Raw genomic sequence first — 27,841 nt, 5'->3', positions numbered from 1 at the left:
ACCTGAACAAATGAACAGAGAGGATAACAAAGAGCTCTTGTAAAAGCATTCAGCATAATTAGGAGCATATCACATTGTGTACCCTATGGCCTACCACTCCTGTGAAATGAACAGCACCTAGTCTGTTTATGTGGCTGTCTGGTGTTACATAATTTTCAGTGTCAAATAGCTAATTTGAGAAGTATGCCTGGGATGTAGAAAGAATTCTAGCATAAACATATCTGCCTCCAGGCAGATTAGGTGTTCCCTGATGACTTTGGGTATATAAAATCACCCTATTAAAAAGACTGTACTGAGCATCAACGTCAGTATTACGCAAATAATGCAGACTAGTGTTATTGCTGAGATACTGTTTGTCTTTAAAAGCTTACCTAAGTCTCCACGTACTTGCTAGATTTAGTTTTCCCCGTAGTAAACATTAGAAAGCACATTATTGAAATGAAATTAGGGCCCATGCCACTTAATGGGCATTCTGTTAATAGGAACACTTGTTTATTCGATAAATATTCTTCAAAGTGCATTCCACCAGATTTGATGAAGTGAGCATGTTATCAGTAGGAAGGAAGGACTTATGGGACCCATGTGTAATTACAAGTCTTTTTAATACAATCAAAATGAAACATAAAAATATATTAAATGATTTTTAAATACAAATATATTACTTCATAGCACTTAAAAAGTATTAAACATTTTTTGAAAAGGGTTGTGTAAATTGATATGATTTGGCTAGGGTGGGAGACAACAGTTCTTCCAATAGTAACATTAAAAATGGAGATACACTGTCACCACTATCTCATCCCATCAAAAGATGTCCTTGAAGTCTTGCTTTTGCATCTGGATCTAGCTATCAAAATATTCAGTATCAATGTTTGACATGAAAACAGAAAATACTAGAAAAACCCAACAGGTCAGTCTACAGCTGATGCAGGAGCCCCCAGTGATTTCAATTATACGAGTACCCAAGAGGAACATGGTGACCTGCCTTATTGATTATCGCCCAGTAACACTCACATCCACAGTGATGAAGAGTTTTGAGAGGTTAGTGATGAAACATATCAGCTCCTGCCTAAGAAGTGACTTCTCATTGGCTCTTGATTCGACATTGAAACATCTGGACAGCAAAAATACATACATCAGCATGATGTTCCAAGTCAGCTGAGCAGGACGGAGACAGAAACACCACATTTGTGCACCATGATGAATTGACCATAAACCATACTTCACCTCCTCTGTCTTTAAAAGACTGAGTTGTCCTGTCTTTGTGGAGAACGATGAAGCCATCAGGCTGCAGAACAGCATGCAAAATTGCCAGCGAGAGCCATGTTTCTGTAAAGCAGCGTATACAGCAACCCCTGATTGGCACAGCAATCTTGCTCTGAGGTCTTCATTTTTATTCTCCAGAGACTGTGCATTCGCCAGTAGGATAATTAGGAATGGAAATCTAATGTCTCTGCTTTTCACTCATTTCTGTGCAGTGTCTGTGCTTTTTCTTAAACGGCAATTGCACTCGTGACCCAAATCTGCCGTCCAAGCTTCGGCAGTCTCTTGAGTATCAATATATTCTTTAAATTTCTTAAAATGATGCTGCTTACTGAAATGCCCATGGCTGTGACTGTGGATTTCAGCTGTAGTAACCTGAAACGGGAATATTTGGTAATCCCCATCAGAGCTACATGCAGTCGCCACTTAATGGTACCATCTTTCCAGAAGATTCATTGAAGACAAGCAATAACTGAAGGGATGCAGCATGCTCTTTCTATTCTGAAGTTCCCATATGCAAAGTTTGTAGAGGGCTTTGTCCAATTATTCCATATTCTGCACTCCCTAAGCACACATTAAACATGCAGTAACCTAATGGGTAAGGAGAGTGTGGTAGTGTGGGAGCAGGAAGCAAAATTATAATTATCAACAGGTAATAAATACACTGTTGACAGGACACCCACTTTAAACCGTTTCCACCTTCTCCAATCAACAATTAAACTTCTCGCCATAGTCCATAACCCTACCTTGAAACCTACAATTTACAGTTCACCACTGGATTTCAATGCAACCACCATTTCACCAAGCAACTATTCCCCCTCCTGGTAAAAGCATAGGCCCAATTTGGCATTGGTCACTGGTGATCCTGAATTCAGTTTCCAAAACATATGGGTGACACTTCTTCTGTGCCAAATATGGGCAATATCCAGACAGGTTGCACCCCATGTCTGATCCCAAATTTGGCTTCCAAATTACATGGGTGACCCCTCTTCTGCGACTCACATGGACTACGTCCAAATAAGTTGTACAACTAATTACAGCTTGAGGAAAATCAAAGGGCTTGTCAAACATGATTTCTAGTTCACAAATCACCCTTTTTATGCCATGGACCCCAACCATTAACCAAGAGATCTGTGGGCTCCAGATTGGGAAACCCTTTGATTGAATCCTCATTATTTTTAAGAGACTGTTTTTCACTTCCTAATAATAAATTCCAGCTCTCTCCCCAGTACTGATGCCAAGATAACTAGTCTGTAGTTTCTCTGCTTTCTCTTTTCTACAATGATGAAGTTATAATTGTTACCTTTCAATCAGGAGGATCTGATGTGGAACTTGTTAAATCTTCAAATGTGACAATCATTTTAAACATTATCTACAAAGCCACCATTTGCAAGATGCCAAGCTGTGGAAGATAAGATCCTGATGATTCATTGACTTCTGAACCCATTAATTTCACAGTATGTTTTTCGCTAATGCTGATGTCTTTCAGTCCAATGAGTCATTTTAAGTTGGCATTTGCTGAAAAGAAATGAAGAAGTTATGGAAGACCAGATCTGGCCAAAGCTTCAATTTTTCTCCTTATACTGTAATTAATACCACCAATCAGGCCACTTCCCAGCCTTTCCAATAAAATTTGTGCTGTAAAAATGCTCTGGACATAGATGTATTAGGATCCAAAAGAAAATGATTGCGAAATAAAAAAAACAATTAGCCACAAACAATTTAAAAGCTGTTAACTCCAACTGTTTTTTATTTCATCACATAAACCTTAGGAATGTGGGTAGCCTGAGGAGTCTAAATCTTCATATTCCATCTGCGAGTGCTTATGAGGCAATGCAAATGAACAGCAATAGACATGCAAAGCCAGAGTGATTAGTTTCGGAAATATGAAGATTTACTTGGCATGCCCTAAATAATTAAGATTTTAGCAAGGTATTGCTTACAGAAAACAAAGTTTTCAGCACAACAAACAGCTTAGATCCCTGGACGTACAAAGAACAGTATTTATGCCGCTTCTTTAGAGACAGTGTCAGTGTCCAAATCAAAGGAAGAATCATGCCTGCTACATTGGAAGGAGAGTCAAGACATCTGACAGAGTATGACAGAGTAATGACACGATTGGATCCTTTAAGGCTAAAGATCATTACTCGGAAGAGACAGTCAGCATATCACAGAATCATGGAGTAATCTGGCATATAAAGGAGCTATTTATCATTCTTCTGCTGGATATATCAAAGAGGTGCACTCCCTACATTTTGAACACAATCATGTAAATATTTTCATTTCAGGTATTCACCCATCTCCTTTAGGAAATACTTGTATTTCTGCATCTAATACACTTTGATAAAGTTATGACCAGGCACTACATGGAAAGAAATATTTTTATTAATTTGCCTTTAGTTCTTACTATTGCTGTTAATTGTATTATCATCTGGATCTAACTTGCTAATTCCTGTGACATCCCCTACATCGTTTAATATGTTTCCTTTGTAACTCACTTTCTCTGATATGGCTCCTATTGTAATAGTAGGTTTTAATTAGCTGGTCTGATATACAATCATCTTCTAATTCTACTCCATTTCAATTTACCAAGAATGGAAAAGAAACTACCCTTCAACATCTTCCATGAAAGTGTTGACAAGGTTCTTCCAATTAATCTTTTGTTTCTGCAGTTAATGGTTTAAATGGTGACAAGGATTGCAATAATTAATGGGAAGCAAGGAAGCTTTCAAAAACTACCAGAAAGCAAATGAAAAAAAGCAATAAGGAAAGAAAATATTAAACATGAAGATAAGTAAGCCGATAATATAAAATAATACATTTTTCAGATATTTAAGGAGTAAACAAGAGACAAGAATGGACATTGGACCACTGGAAAATGAAAACGGAAATTGAGTGTAGTTACTATACCAAGGAGAAGGTGCTTGGGAAGCAGAAAGGTCTGAAGGTGGATTACACCTCAGGTTTCAGAAAGAGGTCAGAGAAGGGATTATGAAGTCATTAGAAGTGATCGTTCCAGAATCACTAGATTCTTAAATGCTTCTGGACGAATTGAAAATTGCAAATGAGGGGGAAAATGTTGCACAGCTGTTGAACATTAACCTCTTTCCTCTACTTCACCAACCTCTCCCCAACCCCTGGCATATGCATTGTGCATTCCTGGAAATTTATGATCGCAGAATTGGATGGGCCTGATCCTATATAGTTAAAATTTTAAAAGAAATTGATGCTAGAATAGCATCCATATTATTTTTCCATTTATAGCAGTGATAGATTAAGATGCAAGTGACCAATTCAGTCACTAAACGTAGGTCAGTTGTCAAAATTTTTGCAAAGGCCAAATGCCTGTATTTTTATTGTGAATCTATTTTTATCCATTACAAGCCTGATTTCTAGAGTTTAGGGAAAGTCAGCTGATAAAGAGGAATAATACCAGGCATCACGGTAACGTAGCAGTTAACATTATGCTTTACAGCATCAGCGGCCCAGGTTCAATTCCTGCCAGTCTCCGTAAGGAGTTTGTACATTCTCCCCATGACCACATGCGTTTCCACCCATAGTCCAAAGACGTACCAGTTAGTAGGACTATTTGGTCATTGCAAAATAGTCCTGTGATTAGGTTGGGGGTAAATAGGTGGGGTTGCTGGCCAGTGTGCTTCATGGGACCAGAAGGGGCTGTTCTGCACTTTATTTCTAAGTTAATCAGTTAAGTAAAAGAAGTGCTGAATCCACCAGCAGAGTAGATTTGTAGGAGTATTTCCTAAGTAGAACCATAGAACCATAGAACATTACAGCACAGTACTGACCCTTCAGCCCTCCATGTTGTGCTGACCCATATAATCCTTTAAAAAAAAGTACTAAACCCACACTACCCCATAACCCTCTATTTTTCTTCCATCCATGTGCCTGTCCAAAAGACTTTTAAATACCCCTAATGTTTTAGCTTCCACCACCATCCCTGGCAAGTCATTCCAGGCACTCACGACCCTCTGTGCAAAAAACTTACCCCTGATGTCTCCCCTAAACTTCCCTCCCTTAATTTTGTACATATGCCCTCTGGTGTTTGCTATTGGTGCCCTGGGAAACAGGTACTGACTATCCACGCTATCTATGCCTCTCATAATCTTGTAGACCTCTATCAAGTCCCGTCTCATTCTTCTACGCTCCAAAGAGAGTAATCCCAGCTCTGCTAACCTTGCTTCATATGACTTGTTCTCCAATCCAGGCAACATCCTGGTAATTCTCCTCTGCACCCTCTCCATAGCTTTCACATCCTTCCTATAATGAGGTGACCAGAATTGAACACAATACTCTAAGTGTAGTCTCACCAGAGATTTGTAGAGTTGCAACATGATCTCTCTACTCTTGAACTCAATCCCCCTGTTAATGAAGCCTAGCATCCCATAGGCCTTCTTAACTATCCTATCAACCTGAGCAGCGACCTTGAAGGATGTATGGATTTGAACCCTAAGGTCCCTTTGTTCATCCACACTCTTAAGTAACTGAACATTAATCCTGAACTCAGTCTTCTGGTTTATCCTCTCAAAATGCATCACCTCACACTTGTCCGGATTGAACTCCATCTGCCATTTTTCTGCCCAACTCTGCAGCCCATCTATATCCTCTTGTAACCTTCGACAACCTGCAGCTCCATCCACAACTCCTCCAATCTTCGTGTCATCCGCAAATTTACTCACCCATCCTTCCACCTCTACATCCAGGTCATTTATAAAAATCACAAATAGCTGGGGTCCCAGGACAGATCCCTGCAACACTCCAGTAGTCACCGACCTCCAGGCAGAATACTTTCCTTCCACAACTACCCTCTGCTTTCTTCCTTGAAGCCAATTTTTTACCCAAACAGCCGAGGTTCCACTTATCCCATGCCTCATGACTTTTTGAATGAATCTCTTATGAGGGACCTTCTCAAATGCCTTGCTAAAGTCCATGTAGACCACATCCACTGCCCTACCCTCATCAATTTCTTTTGTTACCTCTTCAAAAAACTCAATCAGGCTCATGAGGCATGATCTTCCCTTCACAAAGCCATGTTGACTATCCATGAGTAGACTGTACTTCTCCAAATGCTTGTAGATCCTATCCTTAAGAATCCTTTCCAGTAGTTTGCAGACCACCAATGTAAGACTCGCCAGTCTATAGTTCCCAGGTTTCTCCCTATTCCCTTTTTTAAACAAGGAAACTACATTTGCTATTCTCCAGTCCTCCAGCACTTCCCCTATAGCCAAAGAGGATTCAAAGATCATAGCTAATGCTCCAGCGATCTCTTCTCTCAATTCCCACAGCAACCTCGGATGTATCATATCTGGCCACGGGGATTTATCAATCTTGATGTTTCTAAGAAGATCCAGCACTTCTTCTTCCATAATCTCCACATTGTCCAGCACTCAGGCCAGCTCTATTTCGACCTCACCCTGATCAAGATCCTTTTCACTTGTGAATACTGAAGTGAAGTATTCATTTAGGACCTCCCCAACCTCCTCCACTTCCACGCACATGTTGCCCTCTTTATCCTTTAGCGGTCCCACCTTCATTCTCATCATCCTCCTGTTCTTCACATACGCATAGAATGCCTTGGGGTTCTCCTTAATCCTACATGCCAAGGCCTTCTCATGCCCCCTTCAAGCTTTCCTAAGTCCAATTCCCCAGTGAGATTCACCCCATTCAGCACAATATGTCCTGCCTCCTAAATGGCCATTTCATTCACATCCATTTATCATTATCACACATACAGGGAAGGACACAGAGATATGCATCATTTGCGGTAATACCTACACAACCTAAGGATGTGCAGGGCTTGTCACACATTCCGGCACAAACATAACATACCCACAAAGTTCAAAGAGCAACGCAAGCAACAACAGAGCAACAGCAACAAAATAAAAGCAGTAAAACAAGCCCCTTGCCTCCTTTCCACCCACCTACTCACGTACATACATAAAAACAGCCTTCCAACCCCAGAACAGGCCATCACTAGGCCTCCAGTGGTCTCATAGACTCTCAGACATTGGTCCTTCTACTTCCTTAGTGGACTTACAGGCACAAAGCTTTGGTCATCTGGCCTCAACTTCCATACTCTGATCAACCTTCGGACTTCGGTCTTTGCTATTAACCCCAGTCCTTGTTGATAATGGTGAATGAGTATTCTGCATGAGGACCTCGAATTCCAGGCACACCAATGACAGAACCCCAAATATTAGGCCTTGAGCTTCTATCTCGCCAACTTGCTTACTTAAGGGTATATGATTAATATGGTTCTGTTCTATAAACTTTCCTGCACAGGAGCCAGACAACCAATCTATCACGATATTGGGGAGGAAACCAGGAGAAAGAAAAACTGAAAAATATTAAGGAAAATCATAAATCTGAAGTTCTCTTCATATGCTATACTGAATGTATGGCTAAGCAACCCAGGGACATAAACTTGGGTTAACTGGTTGGCAAAGAAAATTTTCATTCAACAGGGGTATGGAACTCTCTGCTTGAGGGTTGGAAGTAGGAACCCTCACCCCAATTAAAAGGTCCCTAGATGAATATCTGAAGAGCTCTGATTTGCAGAACTATGAACCTAGAGCTGGGAAACAGAATTAATCTAGTCCATTTTTGACGAGCATGATCAATGATAAAATCTCTCTGTTATAAATTGCTATGATGATGTGATTAAAGCTATCAGGGTCTTTGCAACACATGCTATCATACTGGATAATACAAACTAACAAACCCAATTTTAAACTCTGAAGTAATCTGTTTAATGTGGATATGTTGGCTGGAAAATGGAAGGGTCCCATGTAGGGGGAACATCAGATGATCCTAACGGTTATTCAGTGGCCATTGTTGGAAAGTGCAGATGTGATGTTGAATGAGTTAAGGTTGTGCTTGGCTCTGATACACTCCCATATGTTGAGATCCCATCTTTACAATTTGGCCTCGGTCATGAAATAGATTGGCTGTACACTAGTGGAATGAATCTTTGGAAGTGTACCATAAGATGAATTAAAGTCTTCAGGAAAAGAACAGCAACATGAAAAAGTAAGGTTGCTTTCAGATCTTCCAAACAAACATAGTAACTAGGTACAAAGAAATTAAGTCCTATTCTGCAGCCTTTCAGTAACAAACATCTGCTCTGCTGCAAGATTTGCCTGGCCAGTTTTGTTGGTTGTTTTTCTTTTGCTGCTTAGAATTATGTATCATTGCATAAAACTGAGACAAGGCATCAATTCAACAAGGAGTGTTGCTGTAATTATTATAAGTTAGTAAAGAATGTAATAATTGGCACATTGTAACCACAGAGCACTTAAATATATTATAGGAGTGTGTACGTAATGAGCAGTGCAATTAAAATTTAAAGCTAACTTGCTATGTGTTGTATCACATATTCCACTTGGTGTTACTATTGACTTTAGCAACATCTTGCTGGCAAAGTAGCATAATAATGCAATGTATTTGAACATAAAACTGACAATTAATGTCAATGCAATATAATGTAGTGACTATGCCAGTGCATGGGAAACATATAATTCTCCAGTACACCAGTGAATGGGAGTTCAAAATCTTTCTAAGCCAGTCTGGGAATTTGAATTAAGTTTTGAAACAGGTTACCTGTAAGTGAAAAAACCAGCATCAATGATATTCATGAAACCTAATTAATGTAACAATGGAAATTGATCCATTTTGGTGTTTATGTGACTACAGGCACACATCAGTTTGGTTGGCTCTTGACTGTCCACATAAGTGCTAACAAGATCTAATTAATTAGAAACATAGAATTATGGAAGAAAAAATCAACACAGAAAAAAGCCATTCTGCTCATCAAGCTTTGTTGACTCTCTATAGAGCAATTCCAAATCCCTCTTGAAATTACTGTCCAAATCTATTTCCACCAGCTGTTCTGAGTTGCAGATTCTAAGCAGCACACACAAAATGTTGGAGGAACTCAGCAGGTCAGGCAGCATCTATGGTGAGGAATAAGCATCAATGTTTTGCACCAATACTGCTTATCAGGGCTGGAAAGGAAGAGGACAAAAGGAATTGTGGGAAGGGGAAGTAATACAAGCCAGTAGGTGATGACAATATTTGTTGCTTATCCTAATTAACCTTGAGTAAGTTACTGCCATCCATCTGATAAAAGTGCTACTACAAATCTATTCTACTGCATAAGGAATTGACAAAATGGCTTAATGACTTTTTTAGAGGAAGTAATAAAGTAGTAGCAAACTTGGTAAGCAAATGGATGTAACTTATCTGGAATTTTAATGGGTTTTCTAATAAGATTAAGAATAGAAAATACTGGAAATACTCAGCATGTCAAGCTGCGTTTGTAGGAAGAGTAAACAGTGCTTCTGGTTAAAGACCATTTGTCATAACTAAAAAGGAGACAAAAACAACTTGTTAACTACACTGAGGATGGGGAGGGGGTTGTCTCTGATGGGGCAAAACTGAGGTAACTATTGAGATAAGCTATAGACAATGTTATCTGATCTGATGAGCTGAAGCAATTATAGAACATATAAGCAAAAGAACTAAGACAAACGTATGTGGAAGCACAAGAAGCCATGATTGGCAGGCCTGGCTGGGCATCCTTCTCCTGCAGATGTTGTTGATTTCATGTATTCTATCTCATGTACTTGTCTCCCAGATGATTAAGGCTGTGGGCTGAGAGGTGTTACAATAGATTAGGTCTGCAACCGAATTGCATCTTACAGCTATTATGCACGGCAGTCATGTTGTACTGGTGTGGAGGGAAAGGATGTGAATAGTGGTCCCAGTGTCAGTCGGTGATGTCAAAGTTTGGAGATGCACACTGTTCCAGCTGTTCTGCATGATTTCTCCACTGGTGTAATGAATTGGGACTGAGGCTTGAGCCTACTCCGGCTGCTATAGGAACAGATCTGGAGACTCAGTCTGGTTCAGAATGCTGTTGGCTTGCTTCAATTGTTTTCATGATTTGTGGGGTTTATTTCTCTCTTTCTCTGCACAGTGGTATTTGGTATCTTTTTAATTGGGTTATTTGGGTTTCTTGCTTTGTGGCAGCCTGTAAGCAGACAAATCTCAAGTATCATTTATACATTCTTTGATAATATATCTGCTTTGAAATCTTTGAAGTCATGAAATCTTTGAATTAAAGTTATGGGGAACCAGCACAGAAGAGGTGTTGAGGTCAGCACATATGAGGCATGATTACACTGAGTTATGAGCAGGCTTGAAGGGTCTGGTAGCCTACTCTGCCTTAATTTTCTTTATTTCTTGTGTTATCTTCAAACCTTTCCTCTATCCAACCTTCCACAGACTGATTTTTTTTTTGGCTTCAAGTTCTGTTTTGGCTCTAGGTTGCAATTGCATGGCTGAATTTCAAACATGGCTGTTTCGGGGAGATATAATATGACAAACGTACGCTGATGTAACTACAGGGTAGTGATGAGGAGTCCAGCCAAGACAGCCTTATTGAAATCAGCTTCAAAGTGATGAAGTCATGTGGAAGAGCCTCAGCTGCGGAAGGAGCAATTAGAGGCTGTAGATGTGAAAGATGAAAAAATAATTGATCTTGCAATTAATGTTAGTTTGAGATCCTGTTTGATTGGTCACTTAAGGCTTCAGTTCATTTTCAACAGTTCATTAAAAGAAGGAATATAGCGAAATCCAATGTCAAAAATTCAATGTTACAGGCTGTTCACATAAATCAACCTAGCCAGCCATGCTAAAGAAGGTAATTCACCTTTAGAATGAGTGAGAGAGAGACTTGTGCAGTTCATTGGCTGAAAACCAGCTGAAACGGCCATGAACATGTGTGAGGACAGGGGATGGCGCCATAAATACTGCAGACACTGATAAGGACTTGCCAGTTTCTGAAACCTTAAGCTTATGCAAGGAATATTATATTATTAGTTAAGAAGTGACAAGAAAATAATTTTTAACAGAGGGAGAAGAAATATAGGAAGGAATCTAAGATACCAGTTTAATGGAGCTCTGTAAAATTTGCTAAGCATTTAAAACAAATAGAAGGAATAGGCTTGGTTAGAAATATTGATACCAAAATAATGATTAGAAATTGTGAATATTTACAAATGAGGGAAAGACGGCTATCTACCCAATTCCTGTTCTGAAGGCAAAGTACAATGTGTACTGAATTTAAATAAAAGTTAGGTTTATTTTGCTCTTATATCTGACCTCCAAGTATCTGTTATTGCATCCTGTTGATTTGAACCAAAGTCTACATTTGTTTTTTCAGACAAAACAAATAATTATCAGCAAGCTTACCCAGCATACAAAAGTAAAACTGAAAACAACGATTGCATTAGAAGAGCCTACTCATTAACAGAGAGGAAATTATAGTTTGTTTACCAAATGAGTAAGTCAGTGCTCCAGTGTGACGTGCTGGGTGGGCGAGGGAGGGGGCAGCAAGAAACAAAAAGGAGAAAAATATGGGAAGGTCATAGCACTCAGAGGACTGTGATGAACTTTCCACTGAGCAGGCTATCTTCTCCTATCACTGGGGAAGGAATGCTGATCAGACTTCAGAAAGCATTCTTAATTAACCAGATGGCCCACACATTGTGGTAATTGTTTGAAAAGTAAGATATTGTAATAAATCAGTCCAAGCGGTTATCATTCAGTTTCACCAGAGAGCATTTTTCTGGTTCTTTCTCCCAAAATCCCAAATGTCTGGGGTTTTGTGTTTGGATTTGAGCTCTGTCCTACTTACATATTTATATTCACATTGAAGTTATGGTGGGCTTTATCCTGTCCAGATGGTGTTTCTCCAAAGGGAGGTTGAAGAGTTATGCGAAACAATTTTTTGCTAAGGTTTTCAAACATGAGAAAATATACGACTCAGGAGGAATTGTGCAGCTTCAGGATGCATAAATCTGTTAATAAATACATGTTTTCCTTTCTGCTTTTTATCTTCAATCTTGTTGTTATTCTGCAGATTATTTTCATGAAATAAAAGTAGAGCAAATGTGATTCATGTCCAGACTTGCCATTGTTCTTATTACGTTTAGCAACTGCACATCATTGCAACTAACTGAAGGCCTCTTTACTTGTTGAGTTTTGTGTTGTCAGAGCACTTCAAATTTCTGACATAACAATCTGCAATGCTATGCAGCAATATCTTTTTTCAGCTACAGACACAAAATTGGCTGCAGCGGTTGAGACCGTCTGTTTAATTGGGTGTGGTAGTGGGATGATGTATTGGGTTTGCCTTGAGGAATTTCTTCTTTATTTCTATTGGGTCTCATACCTTGCTCCAAAGGTTGTCTGGAGGAAAATAATGGTTGTGTGGATTGCTCCAGAGACACTTGTATCATATCTTGAACTTCACTCACCTTCTCTGGGTTCCTGTCTAGCTAGTGTCACTCCCCCACACATCTGATATTACAAAAGCTAGCTGAAGCATCCATGTTATGTGGCCTGTCATTATATACCAAACTGTTCAATATGGCTACAGGTTGTTCCTTAGCAATAATCACAAATATCAAAGAAGAATGTAACTAAATGAAATGAAAATATCAAACCAAAGCATATTTCAGGTTATTACAGCCATTCATTCCTACTGGTTTTCAGCAGGGGCTTAACAAGAAGTTGAAGGTGTTCACCCGTTACTCCTCATTAATGGAAATGTGAAGAAAGAACCCACTGAAACTTAGCAATGAAACAAGTGTAACTTCTGTAGTCTCTACATAACATCATGAGTGGTAGCCAAAGTCTTTGTTTTTTCATTAGCTAACTTTGCAACATCATGGGCACATGTAAAGTGCCCATGAGTATTAGTGTTAGAAAAAATAGACGTATCAATGTTCCGGTGTAGTCCCACCATGTCTTGGTATTGAGTGCCCAGAGCAGAACTGTATATGTTTACAAGCAGATATAAGGTTCAAAGGTTCAAGGGTTTATTTATTACTGATGTATACAACTCTGAAATTCTTCTTCTCTAGATAGCCACAAAATGAATGACAGCATAATCATCAAATCCCAACTCTTCCCACCCCGTACAAAAAAATTGAACAAAAACGGAACAGGCACACCGACCGCTAATTCCCTCTCCCTGTACACAAGAAAGGTTGATGAAAAACACAGACTGTAAAAACTATAAGATTGAAAAAAAAGTCCATAGTCCAAGTACATGTCCAAAACGCAGAAAACCTGGGTTACATTATTCTCTGGGTACAGCAGCAAGTTCTACCTTCTCCAGCAGCAGAGCAATCTCACCAGCAATCAATAGACAGTCACTCCTCTCCAGTAGCAGAGCAATCTCACTGGCAATGAAAAGGCAGGTCACTGGTGCTCACCTTCCACATTCACCTCGATGTTTCAATCTCCCTCTTCGCTTTAATCGGCAAACAATAGAAGCATTCATTGGTGAAAAGGAGTTGAACATCATCTCACACCCTGTCCCACAGCCTTCTCACCATGAGATTCATGCATGATGCCGCTGTCTCCCAGAATCCTATTCAAGATGAAAAACAAGTGTAAAAGACAAAAAAGAAATGGTTTCATGGTCTATCCAGAAGATGTCAACAGTGGGAGATTTGTATGCATGCCCCATTTTGACCGGAACAATTCTAATGCTGTGGAAACAGACAAATGAAAAGCAGAAATTCTACTTTCTAATATTAACATGGTAGCTATACCTGTTATTATTTGTGAAATAGTTGTATATTATGGTGATGGACGTGCTATTGCTATCAAAATAGTAATGATTGTCTATGATAGAGCAGCATATTATGTTTACTGTATTTCATTCATTATCCTTAAACCACAAAATAATCACTCTTTGCTAAAATATCAGTCATATTTCCTGTTAGTACCAATACCTTTCTCAGCAAAAACCCATTGCAGCTATTCAATGTCTGTATTTCCTACTTTGTGAGTGTAATCACTAAGTAAACCTTTACAGACTCTTCACTAACAAAATTATCAAAGTTTTGATGTAAGTATTTTTTCTAAAATATTTTCTGTCCAGTAGATAATCTGGATATGCTACCTTGACTTCATTTTGACATAATCAACAATGGCACAGAGACTTGAAAACAATAAACTCATAAAAATTCATATGTCTCATTTTTGAATCTGAATAAATGAATATAAAAGCAAAGAATACAGTTAGAGAATAAGGAACATACATGATGAAAAATACAGACCTGCGGAATATGGCTGGCTGTGCTAACAGAGGGAGAAAATAGAACCAATGTCATAGATGTGCTGGCTGGTTCTGTTACAGACAAAGAAAGCAAGTTATTTGAAGTTACAGAATCAAAAGGCTGTATGCAAGGTGCCTAGCTTCAAGATAAGGTGCTGTTCCTCATGCTAACACTGAGTTTCACTCTAATAGTACAGGCAGATGCTGTCAATTAGTGTGGGAGTGGGAGTGAGAAATAACGTGACAGCTGCCTCTTGAGGTGTTTTCAGCTTCCTCAGCAGTGACATACCTCTGCCTTATTCAAAAGGGCCCTTCTCTCCACCTCATCTAAATCCTGTGCTTCTGCTCTCAACCTGACTCCTCCTAAACAGAGCAGGAATGGGCTTGGACCCTATCTTTCATTCTTATAGCCTTCTCAATTAAAGGATTATCCTTTGGAATTTCAGTCATTTTTGAAGAAGAAATTTCATCATCAGACACATCCTTCTCCTTTACTATCTTTAGGTGCTTTATGTAACTCCTTGCTCTGCTCTTATATCCATACCAACTATAAGACCATAAGATATAGGAGCAGAATTAGGCCATTCAACCCATCGAGTCCACTCTAGTATTTCATCATGGCTGATCCCGGATCCCATTCAACCCCATACACTTGCCCTCTCATCATATCCCTTCATGCCCTGACCAATCAGGAATCTATCAACTTCGGCTTTGAATAAACCCACAGGCTTGGCCTCCACTGCAATCTGTGGCATAACATTCCACAGATTCACCACTATTTGGCTGAAAAAAAATTCCTCCCTACTTCTGTTTTAAAAAGTCACTGAGGCTGTGCTCTCTAGTTCTGAATACCTCCACCAGAAGAAACATTTTCTCCATATCCACCCTATCTAGTCCTTTCAACATTCAGTACATTTCAATGAGATCCCCATGCATTCTTCTAAATTCCAATTAGTACAGGCTCAAAGCTCCCAAACACTCCTCATATGTTAACCCCTTCATTGCCAGAATTATCTTCATGAACTTCCTCTGGGCTCTCTCTAATGACAATGCATCCTTTCTGAGATACGGGGCCCAAAACTGTTGACAATACACCAAATGCGGCCTGACTAGTGTCTTATAAATGTTCAGTGTTATCCCTTTGTATTTTATATTCTATTCCCTTTGAAATAAATGCCAACATTGCATTTGCCTTCTTTACCATAGGCGCAAACTGTAAGTTAACCTGCTGTGAGTCTTGCATGAGGACTCTTCAGTCCCTCTGCACCTCTGAGGTTTGAATTTTCTGCCAACTTACATAATAGTCTGCACAATTGTTCCTTTTACCAACATGCATTTCCCAACACTGTATTCCATCTGCTACTTTTTTGCCCATTCTTCCAATTTGTCTAAGTCCTGCTGAAATCACATTGCTTCCTCAGCACTACCTACCCCCCACCTATCTTCGTATCATCGCAAACTTTGCCACAAAGTCATCAATTCCATCATTCAAATCATTGACAAACAATGTGAAAAGTAGCGGTCCCAATACTGACCCCTGAGGATCACCACTAGTCACAGTCCCCCTATAATCCCATGCATTACCTCCTGCCTGCCAGCTATTCCTCTATCCACGCCAGTATATTTCCTGTAACATCATGGGATTTTATCTTGTTAAGCAGCTTCATCTGAGCCACGTTATCAAATGCCTTCTGAACATCTAAATAAGACATCCACTACCTCTCCTTTGTCCACCCTGCTTGTTACTTCCTCGAAGAATTTTAATAGATTTGTCAGGCAAGATTTCCCTTGACAGAAACCATACTGACTTTTACCTTATTGTAGCATTAGTCTCTAAGTACCCAGAAACCTCATCCTTAATAATGGACTCCAACACTTCCCCAACCACTGATGTTTGGCTAACTGGCCCATGATTTCCTCTCTTGTTTTGCTCCCTTCTTGAAGAGTCAAGTGACATTTGCAATCTTCCAGTCCTCCAGGACCATGCCAGAATCAAGTGATTCTTTAAAGATCATGAACAATGAATCTGTTATCTCTTCAACAACCTCCCTCAGGACTCTGGGATATAGTCCATCTGGTCCAGGTGATGTCCACCTTAAGACTTTGAGTTTATCTGGCACTTTTTCCTTTGTAATAGCAATGGCACTCATTCCTGCTCCAAGACACTCACAGACCTCTGGCATACACTAGTGTCTTGCATAGTAAAGACTGAAGCAGAGTATTTATTAAATTTTTCTATCATTTCTTTGTCCCTCATTACTGCCTCACAGGCATCATTTTCCAGTGGTCCAATATTAACTCCCATCTCACTTTTATTCTTTATATAACTGAAAAAATATTTAGTAACCTGCTTTAAACTATCAGCTAATTTGCCCTCATATTTTATCTTCTCCCTTCTTATGGCTTTTTAGTTGCCTTCTGTTAGATTATAAAAGCTTCCCAATCATCCAACTTCCCACTCACTTTTGCTACCTTATATGCCCTTTCCTTGATTTTTTATGCAGCCCCTAACTTCCCTTGTCAGCCACAATCACCTAGCCCTGTCATTTGAGAAATGCTTCTTCTGTGGGACATATCTATCTTGTGCCTTGTGAACTATTTATTCCCAGAATATTCAGCCACCTCTGTTCTGTCATCATCACCACCAGCATCCCCTCCAATCTACCTAGGCAAGCTCCTCTGTAATTCCTTTAATTCCATTGTGGTACAGATACATCTGACTTATGCCTTTACCTCTCAAATTTCAGTATGAATTCAATCTTATTATGATCACTTTCTCCTAAGGGTTCCTTTACGTTAAGCTCCCTAATAAGATCTGGGATAGCACACAAGACCCAATCTAAGATAGCCTTTCCCCTAAGAGGCTCAAGCACAAGCTTCTCAAAGAAGCCATCTCATAGGGATTCAACAAACACCCTCTCTTGCAATCCCACCAACCTGATTTTCTCAATCACCTTGAATATTGAAGTCCCACATTTAAGTTGTGTCACTACCCTATTACATGCCTTTTCCAGCTCCCTTTGCAATCTCAGCCCCAGATCTAGACTACTATTTGGAGGCCTATATGTGATTCCCATAATGTTTTTTTTACCCTTTGCAGTTTCTTAACTCCACTCACAAAAATTTGATAGTCTCTGACCCCTATGTCAACTCCTTCTGAAGAATTAAAACCATCTCTTACCAACAGAGTCACACCACCACCTATGCCTTCCTGCCTGATCTTTCAATACAAGGTAGACCTTTGGATGTTAAGCTCCCAACTATGGCCTTCTTTCAGCCCCAGCTCAGTGCTGCCCACAATGTCATAATGCCCTTTTCCAGCGTCCTTCTTGTAGCATTTCCCATGTAATTGTAAGATATGCTATTCTTGTCCTTTCAACTCTTCCCTCCTCACCTTCCAAAAGTACAACAGAACTTCCAGGCAAAACAGTAATTCATTTGCGCCCTTTTGAATCCACTGTACAGGGTTTGGTATTCACAATGTGGTCTTCTTCACATAGGGGAAACTAAATATAGACTGTGTGACCACTTTGCAAAACATCTGTGTTCAGTCCACAGTGTCCTCTGGATCTTCTATTGCCTGCTACCTTCTCCATCCTGATCCCAACCCAATCTGCTCTATCTGTCTGCACCCTACCGTGGTGCTATAAAGAGGTCCAAGATAGATTTGAAGAAGAGCACTTCTCCTTCGTCCAGAGCATTGTTCAGTCTGGAAGACTGCACATCGATTTCTACAATTTCAGGTAATTTGCATTCTCTGTGTATATCAGAAACAGCCAGTGCAAATGTGTTTTAGTTCAGATTTCTCTCTCATAACTTCACCTGCCAGGTGTACGCAACACATCGTCCCTTCCTTGTGTTTTCACAATTTAACAGCCTTCACCTCATTGCTTTTATATTCCTTTTTTCAAATTCTCTCTCTACTTGACTTCATTTTCTGTATTCCCCATGTCAATCATCTAATCAGTTTATTAGAGATGTTCCCACTGCTCTATCTATCTACCCACCCAACCATTTACACTCAACATGACCTTTCTCAGTTCCAATCAAAGACCTTAGACCTGAAATAATAATTCTATTTTTCCTTCCACAGGTGCTCCATGGCCTACTTTGGTTAGCTAATAGCAGTATCATCAGCTCTGCTTAGATAGTATCTGAACTCTCATCACAGGTGTAACCTTATCCTATCCATGATGACATTTGTAGTACCCAGCAGATTCAATTCCTTGATTTTCCTCTGGGCTTGCCCGATTTTTGGTAATAACTTTACAAGTATATTGTCAGAGCTCCCAGGATAATTTCCATTAGGAATGGCTGACTTTTAACCATTTATGTCAATTCTGGGTTTTATGCAACTCCTCTACAGAAAATCCACCCAGGTTTATGTTACCTTGGAAAATGAATATACTTAAAGTCTGGTTTGACATTACACTGGAGTTCAATTCAAAGTAGCATAAAATCCAAATAGCATGGAATAAGTTTTTCAAATTCGTGAAGTGCTTGGATTGGTATCTTATTCTGATTGCAAACTGTAACATTTAAATTTTTACAAGACAAGGTTTGCTTTCAAATGTTGGAAATGTGATATATAATTACTGACCTTTAATTGAACTGATGATCACAGATGCAGTATAAATCGAAATTTTAGCTGTTTTTTATGTAGGACTTTATTGCCCTGAGATTATTGTTGATGTAAAATAATTAGTGGACTCAAATTAGTAGTCAGGGCTACAGTAGATATTTATTCTCCAGATAATAAACAACTGGGTGTGTGTGGCTTGTTTCGGTTGAAAGCGGCTTCTGTCGTGATCGGTCAGTTTATAAACTGCAGCTGCTCTTCCTATTGGTTGGCTGGAATGCCACGGCACCTAGTTTCAAACACATTGGGGACATAAAAAATAGCAAGTGTGAGAGATTCTCTTTCTTTCCCTTTGTTCCCAGGCATGCTGCACAAAACCCTTGGGAGGGTATGCTCCGCACACACTTTTAACAGAGTACCTCTCTGTTAAATATTCATTTCTGTAGTTTGTGTAACTTGGGGGAATTTAAATGTTTGGTCAAATGTTTTACTGTTTGTAAATCAATGATTAATGTATTTATTAGTAGTCAGTGTTCTCTGTTTCACTCACCAAACCCGTGAACTTGCTTCAACATTTCAATAATGCAGTACATAAAATAATATAGAAATAAAAAAAATATGGCACATATTTACCTTGCCACCTTTAGAAGCTAACCCATTTAATACCTCTCTGCTCTTTTCTACTAAATCTGCTAACTTTACTCTTGAAGTACTTGTCCAAGGCCCATTTAAACTTTTAAAATCAACTTACACCATCCTATCAGATAGTGCATTCCAGATCATAATAAAAGTATCATCCCCTCTTTTTTTCATCTGTTACTTCAGCCTATATCATCTGGTTAGTAACCTTTCTAACTGTTATGTATGAAATGTAGGTTAGATAAAATACATGTACTTGTTGGAATAAAATAATGAAAGATACAGATGATTTGCAATGGAGGCTTATCAGACATAGTCTTAAACAGAGATTTGTTAAGAAGAATAAAGTCAAGTCAAGTCAACTTTTATTGTCATTTCAACTATAACTGCTGGTACAGTGCATAGTAAAAATGAGACAACGTTTTTCAGGACCATGGTTTACATGACACAGTACAAAAAACTAGACCGAACTACATAATAAAAACAACACAGAGAAAGCTACACTAGACTACAGACCAACACTGGGACTGCATAAAGTGCACAAAAACAGTGCAGGCATTACAATAAATAATAAACAAGACAGTGGGGTAAGGTGTCAGTCCAGGCTTCGGGTATTAAGAAGTCTGATAGCTTGGGGGAAGAAATTGTTATATAGTCTGCTCGTGAGAGCCCATACATCTATTAAATACTGTACATTAAAAACTAAAACTCAGTAGCTATAATCAATCCAAAAGTATAAAATGTATGAAAAACATATATAAATTCTTTATTCCATATTTTGTTTCACAGCACATTAAACAGAGTAGAATGGAAATAGATGTAAAGATACATAATTTCAGCAGTCTTTATATTTCATCATTGCAGTGTTCCTCATTCCTTTGAAGTTATTCAGACACAAATGATGCATTATAATCACAGTTCAAAGGTTTTTTTAAATTTCTTGTGACTCAGTGCTTTATGTTTAACCAAGATTTCTCTCAACATGTCAAGGATGATCAGATAACAGCAGAGTTGTTATACTGTAAAGCAAGTTCCAGTTACTAATCAAACATTTTTAATGGTATTGCTTTTGAGTATTTACTCCAGATCATCTTGCTAAGTTCTCATTATAAATCCATTTTATTATTTAGCACTTGGAAGTTGAACCCTTCTGCGATAACGTAAATCTTTGTTTCTTCTTCACTCTCATATGTACAAGCACCACAACCAGACACCAACTCCACATTTTGATTATGTGCTTTATTTTATTATTCAAATTTATTGTGACAAAGATCAAATTGTTAGATGTCTCTCACCTGACATTCATTACACACTACTATCAGATGCACATATTAACTATTATAAGTTAACCATTATTAAGCAGTGAAATATGAAAACAATTAAATATTGAAAAGATGTAGAAAATTCTTTAATCTGGTGTAGATCTACAATTATTTACTGAGCAAATGTAAATACTTATATTGAACATTGAAGCAGCTGTAAATGTTAGAAATTTGTATAAAATTAGAAAATATTGGAAATACTCAGCAGGTCAGGCAACATCTGTGGAAGCAGATTTAACATTTCTAAGCCTGAAACCATTTACTCAAGATTTCAGATATGAAACAACAGCTTGTTCTCTCTTTCTATGGATGCTGCCTGACCTACTGAATGTTTCAAAACATCTTTATTCCCACTAACTGTTTTGTTGGTAATGTTGTAGACATTGGTTTAGCTGTGGTTACATACTCCAATCTATTGTTAATCTCTTCAATTTAATCAAGATTAAAATCAATAAGAAGTCCACCGGGTGGTCACATTTGATTTATAATTCACAAGAGAGCTGAGAATGCTTTGAGTGGTGTCATAATGTACCAGGAATTTTAAAACTTACTACATTCCAAAAGAAAGACATGGATGTTTTGTCTAAGTACACCCCTCAGTGATGGAACTCCATCACGGTTTATCACATAGACTTGAAAATGTGGTAATATTTAATACTGATGATTCAACAATTGTATCAAAACAATTACTGAAAATTGATTCAGAGAACCATACACCTTCCTAAGCTCTCTATCTGCTTGTGTTGTCACCCTCAAGGAGCTAAGGTCTTGCTTTAAATCAATCCTTGTAAGGTCCCTGTCATTCTTTCTATATGTCCTATTAAATATGTACACTTGTCCAGATTAAATTCCATCTGCCATCAGCCCACCTGTCTTCCCAGCTAATCTATGTCATTCTGTATCCATACAACCATATAACAATTACAGCATGGAAACAGGCCATCTCGGCCCTTCTAGTCCGTGCCGAACGCTTACTCTCACCTAGTCCCACTGGCCCGCACTCAGCCCATAACCCTCCATTCCTTTCCTGTCCATATACCTATCCAATTTCACTTTAAATGACAATATCGAATCTGCCTCTACCATATCCTTTGACTCTATCCTTCGACTACCTTCCTCACCCTTCACAGCTTGGCTTTTTTTTCCTCTGTAAACTTGCTAATCACTCCACCTACATTTTTATCCAGTCCACCAAGTCACTCTGGATCTCACATGATTCAATGTTCTGGATCAGCACATAATAAAGGACATTGTCAAATTCTTTACTAAAGTCCATGTATGGAGCATCCACTACCATACCCTCATCAGTCATCTTTGTCATTTCCTCAAAATAACTCAGTCAAGTTTGTAAGATATGGCCTTATTCTGCAACCATGCTGACTATCCATAATAATCCTATGGTTTTCAAGATGTGAGTAGATCATCTCTAAGAATCTTCTCCGGTAAGTTTCCTACCACAGATATAAGGCTTGCTTATAACTTGCTGAATTACCCATATTTCCCGAAACAAAAGGACAACTGGCTGTTTTCCCTTCCTCAGAGGATAAAAAAAATTCTGACATGGAAAATGCAAAATTACTGGACAATTTTAAATGGAGGTTGCATAGCAAGCAACATGTCATTAAGCTAGCCTCAGACTTTGCTTAACAAAGTTTGCTACATGTGATAGGGATAAGATGCACGAGGATTAAGCCACATCTCACATCACTGCCCTCAGTCTGTTGTCATGCCGATCAGTGGTTGCACTGAAGCATTCAGATTCAGATTCACTTAGGCAATAAAATTTGAAACATGCACTCAGCTGAGTGTACATTCGTGATCTTCTGCTGCTGTGACCCATCCATGTCAAAGTTTGACTTGCTGCACATTTACCAGGATGGCTGCACACCACTATCATAAAGTGTGGTTATTTGAATTACTGTTGCCTTTCTATCGGCTTGAACCAGTCTGGCCATTCTCCTCTGACCTCTTTCATTAACAAGGCATTTTTCACCAACAGAACTGCTGCTCACTAGATGTTTTTTAGGGGGTTTTTTTTGCACCATTTTCTGTAAACTCTAGAGACTGCTGTGTGTGAAAATGCCAGAGGACTTGCAGTTCCCCAGATGCTCAAACCATCCCGTCTGCCACCAGCAATCATTCCATGCTCAAAGTCACTTACATCACATGTCTTCCTCATTCTGATGTTTGGTCTGAACAATGACTGAACCTCTTGACCACTTCTGCATGCTTTTATGCATTGAGTTGCTGACACATGATTGGCTGACCAGATATATGCATTAACAAGCAGGAGTACAGGTGTGCCTAGTACAGGGGCTACTGAGTGTACAGTGAAATGCATCATTTGTGTTAAAAGAAACACAGTCGATCAGATCTTATGTGATCCAGCCATTCAATATCTCCACCAGCACTACAGAAACTAATCAAGGCTTCCTTGACCCTCTACTCCATTACGCTGAGTACTAGTGCCCCCCAGGACTGTGTACTCAGCGTGCTGCTGTTCATGCTGCTGACTCACTGCCAGATCCAGCTCAAACCACATCAATGATGAGTCAGCATACAGAGAGGAGATAGATAGGAATGCCAAATGGTTTGAGAACGATTACATGGACAAGACAAAAGAGATAACTGTGGACTTCAGGAAGGTCCAGGTCGTTCACCCCCCTTTGCACGTCCATGGCTCTGCTGTGGAGAGAGTGAAAAGCACCGTGTTCCTTAGCATGAACATCAAGGTTCTGGGTTCAACGAGTATTTATTATCAAAGCACGTATGCAGCATACAGCTCTGAAGCTCATCTTCTCCAGGCAGTCACGATACAAAGAAAAACTATGAAGATATTCAGAGAAAAACGTCACCACCCCATGCAAAAAAAAAATTATATATCACACAAAGGCAACAAGACAGAATGGCTGAAAACATGGCATAGAATAAAAAGACATAAAACTGAAAGAGTCCAATTTGAACTACTGTTCAATCCACAAATTGCAGAACTTTGGAAACATCCTCCAATAGTACAACAGATGATCTAACCTGGACCCACAACATGTCCTTATTAGTCAAGAAGGCTCAGCAGCATCTACACTTTCTGAGGACATTGGGGGATGCAAGGCTCCCCGCTCCATTCTACAGGAGTACCATAGAAAGTACTGTATCTTATCCAGATGTATCATTGATTGGTGCAGAAGCTGCAAGGCATCAGACCATGGAACCCTGCAGTAAAAACCACCAAGAAAACCCCCAGGGTCTCCCTCCCCTTGTGACGTTTATTGGGAGCATGTTATACAAAGGACCAAAAACTTTGTTGAGGATCCCGCAGTCTATATGACCCACTACATCTGGAAGGAGGTACAGGAGCATCAGGACTAGCACTGTCAGACTGGATAACAGCTTCTTCCATCAGGCCGTGAGACAAGTAAGTACCCTGCCACCACTGAAGTGTTGGCTCTAGGACAGCGAGCTGTTTACACACTAAATGTACTTACAATTATATTTCATTAACTTGTTTGTGACAATATTTTATTTTGTGCTGTGGGTGACACATCATAGTGCACCATGGTCTGGAAGATCACTGTTTTGTTTAATTGTATCTACGTACAGTCAGATGACAATAAACTTGCACTTGAAGAATACCCTCAGCACCACAAGGGAGAAGGCGGACAGGCAGATGGGAAAAAGTCATTCAAAAGTTTGTCTTCAGGCCTCATATCATCCTGCCTTGGAAAATTGTTATTAACCTTCATTATTGTTGTGTGCAAGTCCTGACATTCCATATGAGCACTCTATAGTAAAATAAAGATATCATTTTCACACACGCACCACAGGTTCAAGAAGGCAGATGCTCAGGGACGACCAGCGATGAGCAATTAATGCCTGCAATGCCATGGCACTATGAAAGGATGAGGTCAGATACTTGGGCCTGGAATGTGGATCTACAAATATATGCCTGGCATGTTAGCAGATCTGGATAGTGCATCTGAATGACTCCTTCCATCCTGCATATCCTCCACCATCAAATCACCACCAGCAATAGATGCAGAGAAGGCAGAATGTGTCAACTGCACTATATATTTGATTTTGCTACTAGTAAATTCAGCTTCTTCACAAGCTCCAGGGGATAGATCTTTGGCCAGGATTAATGTATCCTCCATTTATTCACAAACACTACAATGTCAATGCCTTCTTCTGTCAAACTAAAATGTTTCACATCTTATTTGAACAATAATTTTAATACAGAAAGTACAGTAACTACTTTAAAGCACAGCTGGAAATCATATTGATTCTGGAATCCTGATAAGCAATTACTATTATTTCAGATTTAATACTCAGGGTAATTTCTATCTACTGAGAGCTTGAAAAGTTTTATATGCTGTCTGAACATCGAAAAAGGTTGAAAGGTGAACCAATTTGTTCTTGCATTGCCAGACTCTGCAGTTCAGGAAAAGCAATTTGCATCAAAAACGCATAATTTCCACCGCAAACATCTTCCCATCACTTTTGCATGACATCATTGTCAATGAATGTGGCCAACAGCTGTTTCCAGCTGTTCTCCTTCATCAGCCAGAGAGGAGCGACTCTTTAAAAACAATACTGGAAAATATTATTAAAGCACTCCCTAAATAGTTTTTGTCATACTACTAAATTTATAATACTTCAACACATTCCTTAAACTACCCTTTTCTCATATACAATATACAAACTGGCTAGAAAGTTTATTGTTCAATTCCATTTTGTGTTATAGTTTGAAGGTAAAAAAATATGAATCACTAAAAGCAACTGGCCCTTCATTTCGTGCATTGGGAAGTTCTGTCATAGTACTCCACACTTGTCATAGGCATTCATGTAGAATCTATTGCATGTTTAATAGATTTGTCAGAGTACAAAATTCCTGCTACACTGAAGCTGCACACATTTCCAGAAACCACAAGGGTCTTGAATCCAGAAGAATATCTTAACAATAGAAGGAGTTTAAATAAATGGGCCTAAACCACAGTCAGGGGTTTTACTACTGAAATGCTGGTTAGAACACATCTGTCAAATTCTCTCTCAAATTTGTCCACTCTAATAAAGTTAATCCTGACTTCTACAGTCTCACCACACAACTGAAGCATTGCATCCCTGGCGCTAATCTGATAAACCTCTTTTTAGGGTCCTGACATTATTCCTGAAGAGACAGTTGCATAAATGAATCAAATGCTCCATATGAGGCTAACTGATAGGTTACAAAGCCTTCATATAATATTCTTCATTTGTAACTACACCAAAAAAAACAGATTTCTGAATGCTCTCTCAGTCTTCCCTGCCAATTTAAATATCTCTTGTGCCTTTGAAATTTTTCTATTAATTCAGAAGGTCTTCCCTTATTCTTCCCAGCAGAACATATCCTCTCATATGTTTTACAGTTACCTCCCATTGACCTGCTCATGCTTCAGTCTGCCAACACTTTTCCTAAGTCAGTTACTAATCAGTTACGTTTCTGAAATTCATAACATTTACAAGCTTTGAAGTTATGCTGTCTACACCCAAACCCAGATTGCTAATAAACTGATGGTCCAAATACAAACGTCCAGGAACATCTCACTTTTTGCAAAGCAAACCTCACTTCTGCTTCAAAATAATAAACTTTTACAACATTTATCAGTATTAGTAAGCCTGATTCTGATTCTGATACAAACGTCCATTACCAATCTCTGCTCTTATCAACGGCCTGGTTTTTATACACCACCTATGCCTCTTTAACCTTACTGACTTTCAATTAAGGAAAGCTTTGCTGGCTTCCAAGTTTACGTTCAACTATTTATAGTAATTTATTAGCCCCCTTCTGAAAGTTGAAACATTAAATAAGTCTTAACTATGCTCTCCAGAGCTGGCAGGGGTTGGAGAGATAAACACCATGGGCATACAGATGCGATTAGATTAAATTGGCATTGTGCTCAGCACAGACATGGTGGGTGAAGTTCCTCTTCCTGTACTGTAGTGGTCTACATTTTATGTTCTATGGAATGCCTGAAGCAGAGCCCTATATGTAAAAAGGCAAAATTAATCTTGGATGTACTTCAAAGATTAGAGCATCAAGATCTCTGTGAGCTGATCCAACAGATAGCAACATAGCTAACATAAGCAATCTCATTATTCATTGCATTCTGAAGTGTCCAGCAGCTCTGATTCCCACAGGATTATGCAGCTGTGTTACTGAGTAATCCCCAGAAGCATTTGTGTCCAAATCGAGATTAAGCTACAGAAAAACAGATGAATCCTTACACACAATGATTTAATTGACATAAATCATACATCACAAATGGGCACATGGAAAGCTATCAAAGCAATTTCTTCACAGTATGGCATGACACAACTATCTTTAGGTTCCTGTGTCATTGGTGATCATTACACATCCTTAATTGTCCTTGGGAGGGTGGTGGAAAATGCCTTCCACGAACCTTTGAAGCTGAGTTCAAGGCTTGGGAATATCTGGCTGATCCAGGAGCAGGTCTAAGGGCTCAGTCGGGTTCAGAATGCTGTCATTAGCTTCTATTGTTAGAATGATCTGTGTTCTTTTTCCTCTTTCTCTGCACCATGGTTATGCTCTTTCTCTTTTTTTAATTGGTTCCTTCAGGTTTCCTGCTTTGTGACTGCCTGTAAGCAAACAAATCTCACTGTGTAGAATTTTTACATTCCTTGATAATAAAAGTAGTTTGAATCTTCGAATCTTGAATGTAGAACATTTTTGCTACAACTTCTAATGTAAAGGATTCAAAGGTTCATTTATTATCAAAGTACACAACTCTGAGATTCTTCTCCAGTGCAACATGAAAGTTTGATTAATCTTACTGCATATTATATGCACAGCGTTTTATAAGCTACACTTCAATAAAGCCATGTAAAGCTGACTGT

At 39.0% G+C, this 27,841-nt stretch overlaps 1 long non-coding RNA gene across 3 annotated transcripts in view; it reads right to left on the bottom strand.

Moving 5' to 3' along the window:
• Window positions 1–27,841, bottom strand: part of LOC132380261 (uncharacterized) — a 280,768-nt gene that overhangs the window by 197,358 nt on the left and 55,569 nt on the right. For 2 of the 3 annotated variants that reach the window (XR_009507712.1, XR_009507715.1), the window contains exons 2-3: window positions 19,014–19,281; window positions 13,563–13,720 (exon numbers count right to left, since the gene is read on the bottom strand). This is a non-coding gene — a long non-coding RNA (uncharacterized LOC132380261). The remainder of the gene's footprint in view (window positions 1–13,562; window positions 13,721–19,013; window positions 19,282–27,841) is intronic. The other variant, XR_009507713.1, reaches the window with a different exon arrangement.

This window comes from Hypanus sabinus, chromosome 2 (assembly GCF_030144855.1).
Source record: "Hypanus sabinus isolate sHypSab1 chromosome 2, sHypSab1.hap1, whole genome shotgun sequence".
Classification (NCBI taxonomy): Eukaryota; Metazoa; Chordata; class Chondrichthyes; order Myliobatiformes; family Dasyatidae; genus Hypanus; species Hypanus sabinus.
This window is presented reverse-complemented; position numbering and strand designations above follow the sequence as displayed.